The following is a 7,192-nucleotide window of genomic DNA, read 5'->3' as shown; positions in this document are numbered from 1 at the left end:
GCGAATTTTTCATAAGTGGTTTCACAAGATATTTATTAAAGAAGTAAACATAAAGAATTCCTTTGTTTTTAAATTTATCATTAAAAAATATATTTTTTGTTAAACAGGTTACCGATTTCATTAGAAAATAAATTGCGTCCGAAGGCTCTTCGACTTATTGACAACAGTTCTCGGTGCATGAGACCGATAGAAAAACTTCAAAGGGATGATGGAAACATTCTTGAATATTTCTTTCCACCAAATGTAACAGCAGCTGTGCAACCAATGTTCCAAAATCCTATAAGGTTGACAAAACTTAATTATAGAAATAAGCTTCTTGCCGAATTTATTGCTAAAGGTGGTGAAGTAATAAATTTTTTAAATTATCATTCCATTCGAAATCCAATAATTTCTCTGAAACAGACTTGAGATGAGATGCCCCGAAAATTATTAAAAAATTCTTGGTCCAAGTTATGATATTGTGACTCTGATCATTATGACAGCGATGATGATATGCCACTTGCGCATTTAATTAAGGAAAATGAGAACTACACTAAAGCTATCCAAAGAAATGTGGCTCTTCTAGCCAATTTGGACTCAAATAATTCGATCTGTATAAAGCATATCGAAGAATGGAACAGAGATGTTATTCATGACGGATCTGAATATGAGTGCAATAGCGATGATGGTACTTTAAATAATAATGAAGATGACGTTCCTAATCCCCCAGCAAATGTTCTGAAGCAATTAAAATCCTCAATATTTTAATAAATTGGTGCAAAAAGAATGACCCATTTCTTACTGACCACATGACCAATCTTTTAACGCTCCGTAACGATATCATTATAAAAAATGTGACTAAACCTAAAAAACAATCAAACTACCGATCACTTCAAACAATAATACATAATTAAAATTGATTTCAACTGTAAGTAAAGTTTTTATGTAGAGTTTTAAGTTTTTGATAGTTTTTATACGAATTAAAAAAGTCTAGAAATTAAAACTTTTCGCAAATTCGAACTACTCAAAAAACCAAATGGTTCTAATTTGCGAGATTCTACTATATTCAAAATGCAGCTTGAAGACAAATGCCAGTTCTATACAAAGCAGGAAAAAATATAATATATTTAATAAGTCATAAGCGCAAACTTTGGCAATAAAGAAGATCGGCATTGAATAAATTAAAATCAAACAAAATTACCAAAAGGTTATATTTTAAAATTAAAGCGTTTAAAAATTACTCATTTAATAACATTCTAATTGGGCTTACAGCCAAAAGTAACACGGGTTACTCCTATTACTTTTTTTATTAATAAAAATCAATGAAAATTTAAAACTTTTTGATCGCAAAGACAAGCACTCAGAAAGTATATCTGTTTGCTGATCATCTAAATGATATAATATTTTCGAAAAACAATTGCAATCCCGCTTGTTACAAATAAAAATTAATCCTTGCCCACTAATTCGGATTTTGTAAAACGTACTTAGCAATTGACCAAGCACATAGAGTGGTAAGTTCAATTGAATCCGCAATGGAGACAAAAAGATATGTTGAGCGTATTTCTAAATTCAGTGCTTTAACACTATTTTTATCCAGTTAATGATGCGATTTTTAATCAACAAAAATTTTTTTTAGATAAATGCTTAATTTGCTTTTAACTTCATTTTATTTCATTTTAGTTTCTCTTATATTTCAATTTTTAAAATTAATAACCCAAAAAAAAATTAAATTTGGCTGAACAAAATTATCTGCACAGTTAATGCAAAAATTAAAAAACAAATTTAAAAAAAATATTTACGATAACAATTAATATGTCGTGGTCAAGTCCTTTTGTTTGATACCGGCTTCTAGTCGCCTTATTATCGATAAAACCAATTTTTGTGTGGTTTCTGGCCCAATATTTTGCCACTCTTCAAGCAGAGCCACCTTCAGTGCTGATTTTGTTGTATAGTGTGCTTCTTTAGTCGTCTATCCAATTCTTCCCACAAATGTTCAATGGGGTTGAGATCTAGAGATTGAGGTGTATGCGGTAATGTGTGTTTACATGATGAGTGAGGCACATACGCACAACATAAGACGTATGTTTTGGGTCATTATCATGTTGGAAGCTAAATGTGACAAGTAAACTCAAGTTTTAGGCAATTTTTTTGATGTTTCTCTTGAGGATGTCTAAACAATATTTTTTGTCCATAATGCCGTCAATGAATTCCAATTCGCCGACCCCTGCAACGGACATACAGCCATGTACAAACACTTCTCCACCACAATGTTTCACAGACATTGCAAGATTTTCTTTTTGCAGTTCGGTGTTTAGTTTACTCCAAACTATTTAGTGGCCATCAGATCGAAAGATATTAAATTTATTTTTATCTGCGAAGATAACATTATTCCAAAACTGGATTGGCTTGCTTAAGTACGCTTTTGCAGAAGCTAGACGTTTCTGTTGGTTGGCTTTCGGTTTTCGTCTAGTGACACGACTGTTATAACTAGCCAAACTCTCGCCTAACCTCAGCTGGAATTTGGATTGAAGATATTTTTGGGTTGACCTTCACCTTTCTTATTATTATGTTGCGATCACGGTCGCTCAAGGCTTTAGGTCGCCTGTGTGCTATGCACTTTTGAACGATATCACCCCTTTGCTACTCTGCACAATATTTCGAATGGTATAGCGCTTCTATCCATTATTTTTCCAATCTCCGTATAAGATTTGCCTTGGTCGTACAAATATAGATTTACTTTGCGCTGAGATTCGGTGGTTTCTTTTTGTTTTTGTTCATTTTGTTTTTGTTCAGCCGCAAAGACGTTTTTAATTAGAAACTGATTCACTATGGCATTCATAATGTAGAGACAACGAGTCGTGGTGTTAGCGAGGTCTCTGTTGACGTTAGTTCATAAGGTACGTATTCTCATGAGGTTCCCACCAAGCCTATCGAGTATATAATCGAATTTTCTTCATGCACCTCTAGCTCTGGAGATTGTTGTACATTTTGTATTTGCCGTTGTACGTTTCCTTGGTCTTGTATGTTATAGAATATGTATTGGAAATTCGATGTTTACTAAGTCCTTGTTTACTTTTTTCGATAGGCGTAACGCGTTGCAGATCTTGCTGTGGTTGTATTTCATGCGCTTGAATTTAACTTTGCATAACTCGGGCTGGATAAAATACTTCTGAATTTTCTCGAATGATGCGTTGCAGTGCTTGTTGTTGAGGTATGAGACATTTATCGGCTTGTGTTTGTGAAGTTTATTTCAGTGGTATCGGATGCTGTTCTAGATAATTTCGATCCTGCATGATTCGCATTGTTAAATGTAGGTTGGACTGATTCTGTTCCTGACTGCTCTGCTTCTTTTGTTGGACATGTTCTTCGGTATTTTCCTTGGTTGCACTCATATCATAGTATACTGCAATGGGATTGCTTGCTTGAATTCAACTACCACCTGCCTCATGCTCGTTTCTTGTTCATTGCTTTGACTTGCTTTGATCTGCTCTATTTGAAGTGCTTCAAAGTCATCAACTACTGTCATTAATTCATCTAAGATCTCCTCGTCTCCGACGTACCTTTGGTAATCAGCGTTCATGTTGCGATATATTCGCTTTGTTGAGAATCTTGAATAATACAGGCTCGTTGCATTAGAGTTTTGATGTCAAATAAATAATCTCAAAAACTTTCTTTTGATTTTAGAAGTCGTGTTCATACCTCGTTCTCTAGCTTATCGAAGTATCTAGATTAGGTAAAGAACTTTAAAAAATCAACTTTAAAACTTGTCGAGAGTTGCCAACGAAAATTGTTGTTGCGATACCATGTCAGCGCCTTATTTTCAAGAAGGACATTGCGCGAGAAATTGAGTTTACATCAATGCTGTACATATCTGCTAGTTCTTTGTGCTCGATAAAACCCAATGGATCCTTGCCACCGTCATATCTGCAGAACCATTTCTGTACTTATTCCACTATCTGTAGATTTGAGTACACTGGAGGATTTATAGAACTTATATCATTCTCTGGTATTCCTCTTGATTCCGCCGACATTGTTCCTCTTGCAATATTCAGTAATATTCTCTCTTATCTAGTTCTTTAATTTTCCCTTCCATTATAGTCTTGACTTCCGTGTTTGACCAACCAGGTCCCTGCTTGGGCGCCAATTGTAACGACATGTTTTTGTCCGTTGCTAACATTGAGGTATATTTAGCCGTTGTCCAGGGATTGTTGCAATATAATTTTTATTTTCGGGAGTCAAAGACAATTTAATGGATTTTGTTTATTTAAAAGAAAATTCAAAAAGAAAAAGAAATTGATATAATTATAATATATTATTAGTTTAATATGTTCAATATGTTTGTGTAAGATTGTGTTTTGATAATTTGTGCAGACGTTGTATTTATGCTCTCGAACGGATGTATGGAACTATCTTTACGTGATACAAGACTATTAGTCAAGATGAATGTAACTACCTTGACGTGATACAAGACTACTAGTCAAGATGTATGTAACTACCTTGACGTGATACAAGATCACTAGTCAAGATGTATGTTACTTCCTTGACGTGATTTATATAACGTATATAACTATCTAGACGTGACACAAGACTACTAGTCAAGATGTATGTAACTACCTTGACTACAGTTCTACTAACTTGTTTACAAAAACTTATTACTACCTTTGAGAGTTTCTCAACAAGTGATTTTTATTTATACTAAATCGAACGAAGCTTTTCCCGTGGCGCGTACATTGCTTCAACTGTTATTTGTTTTAATTACCGTTTGTTAAAATTCGCCTTACCTATTTATTTATTATTATACTTGTGTTAGTTGATATTTTTGTCTCACTTGTTTTCTTTTCTCACCTTTCCCTTATCTTCTGATGCAGGCTTGTGTTATATTCGCGGCGAAAAATGGCATGCACCAGAATTATGTTTTGACATTTGACATTTGTGAATTTATAGTGCTTTGAAATTTAGTGTGAAATTTAATTCACACTTTAATAATATTAATTTGTTCTAACAGGATGTAATATTCTGAGAATAAATTTGAGTTTGTGTTTTAAATAAAATAAATTTTATTAAATAATTTTATTTCAGTGATACCAAAAAAATTTCAGTTATGTCGGTAGATTGCTTTCGATACATCATGTTTTAATATCTACACAAATCAAATTATTTTCTCATAATGCAACAGTTCATTTACTGGTAACTCAGTAAATGAACTCGTACTTGTTTCGGATAGCAATAAAACAGCTTTGTTCTTTTTAGGAGCGCTAAGAGATTTTATATTTCATTCAATACAATTTAACGGTTATTATACCACACAAATTATTCATGTAAAGAAAATACAAACCACTTTTTAGCTGATAGCTGGGGCAAAGCCATAATTCATTGGCAGACAAAATTTATAAAGCCGGTAATGAGAAAAATTGTTTTGTATAAAACATACAAAAAACCATTGTCAAATAAATTACTTTTCTTATAGACAAATAACATTTAAAACACTCCCAAAGTTCGATTGTAGTGGGCCTTAAAGACCCCTCAAGTCCATTTATTCGCGAGCAATTTATAAGTACTTCTAAGGGCATACTACTTTTTTGGGAAATGACTTTTACACATTGCTTTCGATGAGTTTTCTCTCAAATTGAAGTCAGTTACGCTCCTAGGCAACTCTTTTTGTAATTTTGAATTACTTAGGGCCATGTTATGCAGAGTGTCTCGGGCACGGCATGAGTACAATTGTTTTTGTTTTCAATGCAAATTTTAAATTTGAGAGTGAGAGAAAAAACAATATGGCCGTTCGAACTCCGGCATGAGAGCCGGCGTATTTGTGCCCCGGCACTAAGGCAAAACAGTGTTGTTTAGTAATAAATTTCAAAATTTGTGCCTTTTAGGAGCAAACTACTACAATTCTAGTACGTTTTGGAGAAAAAATGGCAGTAAGCAACACAGCATTTTTTTTACAAATCGCTAATAATATAATTATTACACTTTCCGATTTTAAAGAAACGCGTAAGTACTGTTAACAATTATTATAAGTTAATATAATAATAAATTAACATTATTACAGCCTCTATGAGTTTTTTTTATGCGAGTTATTTTTGGTGGTAAATTGAAAGTGAGCATATCTAAATTTCCTTTAAAATTTAGGCACAACCAAGAAGTAGTAAAAATACAAAATTGGCAATACTGATGTGACACTCTGCATAACATGCATTTTCGGCATAGCCCGAAAGAGCGTAATTTGCCGTGCCCGAGACACTCTGCATAACATGGCCCTTACGAAGGTACTTTAACATTTGCATTTGTTAGTATTTACATTGCTACCAAAATATTTGTTTTTTTTTTGTGGTACACTTCACTGTCATATTGCACGTCTTCATAATATCATCTTAAATTTTCTCAAGATATATTGACAAAAACATTACTAAATTTAAACAAACCAAATTTAAATAGCAGTATGACAAACAAATCGTATATTAGATATTTTAATATGTAACCCAAGAATTTTATTTAATTGGTTTCGCATATTTGCAGTGCTTACCATAAAAAAAATTACTTTTTCCAGAGCCATTTCTTCCAACAACAACATTGTGCCTCTTATCAAATGGCTCTACTACCGTTTGATCTTTATAACTCTTGAAGCCTTGAATTATTATCTAAAATTATATTAATTAGTACCTATGTTATCACATATATCACATATTTTATACTTGTCTAATATGCATTGTTCAATTTGAAATCTATGTACTATATACAAATCACTACGAGGACTTATTATTGACGCGATTCACAAAGCCAACTATGCAACGTTAATCATAGGAACGCTGAATTTAAAAATATTGCCAGATAATTATGATTATATATCAGAGAACTACTTGTAAGGAACGAAGACTTTTATTCAGAGAAGATCTTATAGAGAACGGAGTGCTTCTAGTTTTGAAAATAAGCAAAGAATTCTTTTCTGAAAACAAATATTTATTTTTCATTTTTAACACACGTATTAAGTATACGTAACTATACCACCCAATGTCACTCTTTCACTATTTTACGCAATTTTAATACTCATATATATACATTATATATATAATGTATAATAATGTATATCCTCATATATATAGTATATATATTATATAATTTAATTATAAAGATAAACGAATTTAATTAATTTTAATGAATTGATATGCAAAATATCCTGATTGCAATTGTGACAGTACTTATAAAAAGTAAA

The 7,192-nt window shown here is 32.4% G+C and overlaps 1 long non-coding RNA gene across 1 annotated transcript; it reads right to left on the bottom strand.

The window, feature by feature from the left end:
- Window positions 1-1,717: 1,717 nt before the first annotated feature.
- Window positions 1,718-6,856, bottom strand: LOC119673018. The gene is made up of 3 exons (XR_005251983.1): window positions 6,675-6,856; window positions 6,506-6,620; window positions 1,718-4,108 (listed from the first exon to the last, which is right to left on the bottom strand). It is a non-coding gene; the product is annotated as an uncharacterized LOC119673018 (long non-coding RNA).
- Between the last annotated feature and the right edge of the window lie 336 nt (window positions 6,857-7,192).

The sequence above is a fragment of the Teleopsis dalmanni genome, chromosome 1 (genome assembly GCF_002237135.1).
Source record: "Teleopsis dalmanni isolate 2A chromosome 1, ASM223713v2, whole genome shotgun sequence".
In the NCBI taxonomy this organism is placed as follows: domain Eukaryota; kingdom Metazoa; phylum Arthropoda; class Insecta; order Diptera; family Diopsidae; genus Teleopsis; species Teleopsis dalmanni.
This window is presented reverse-complemented; position numbering and strand designations above follow the sequence as displayed.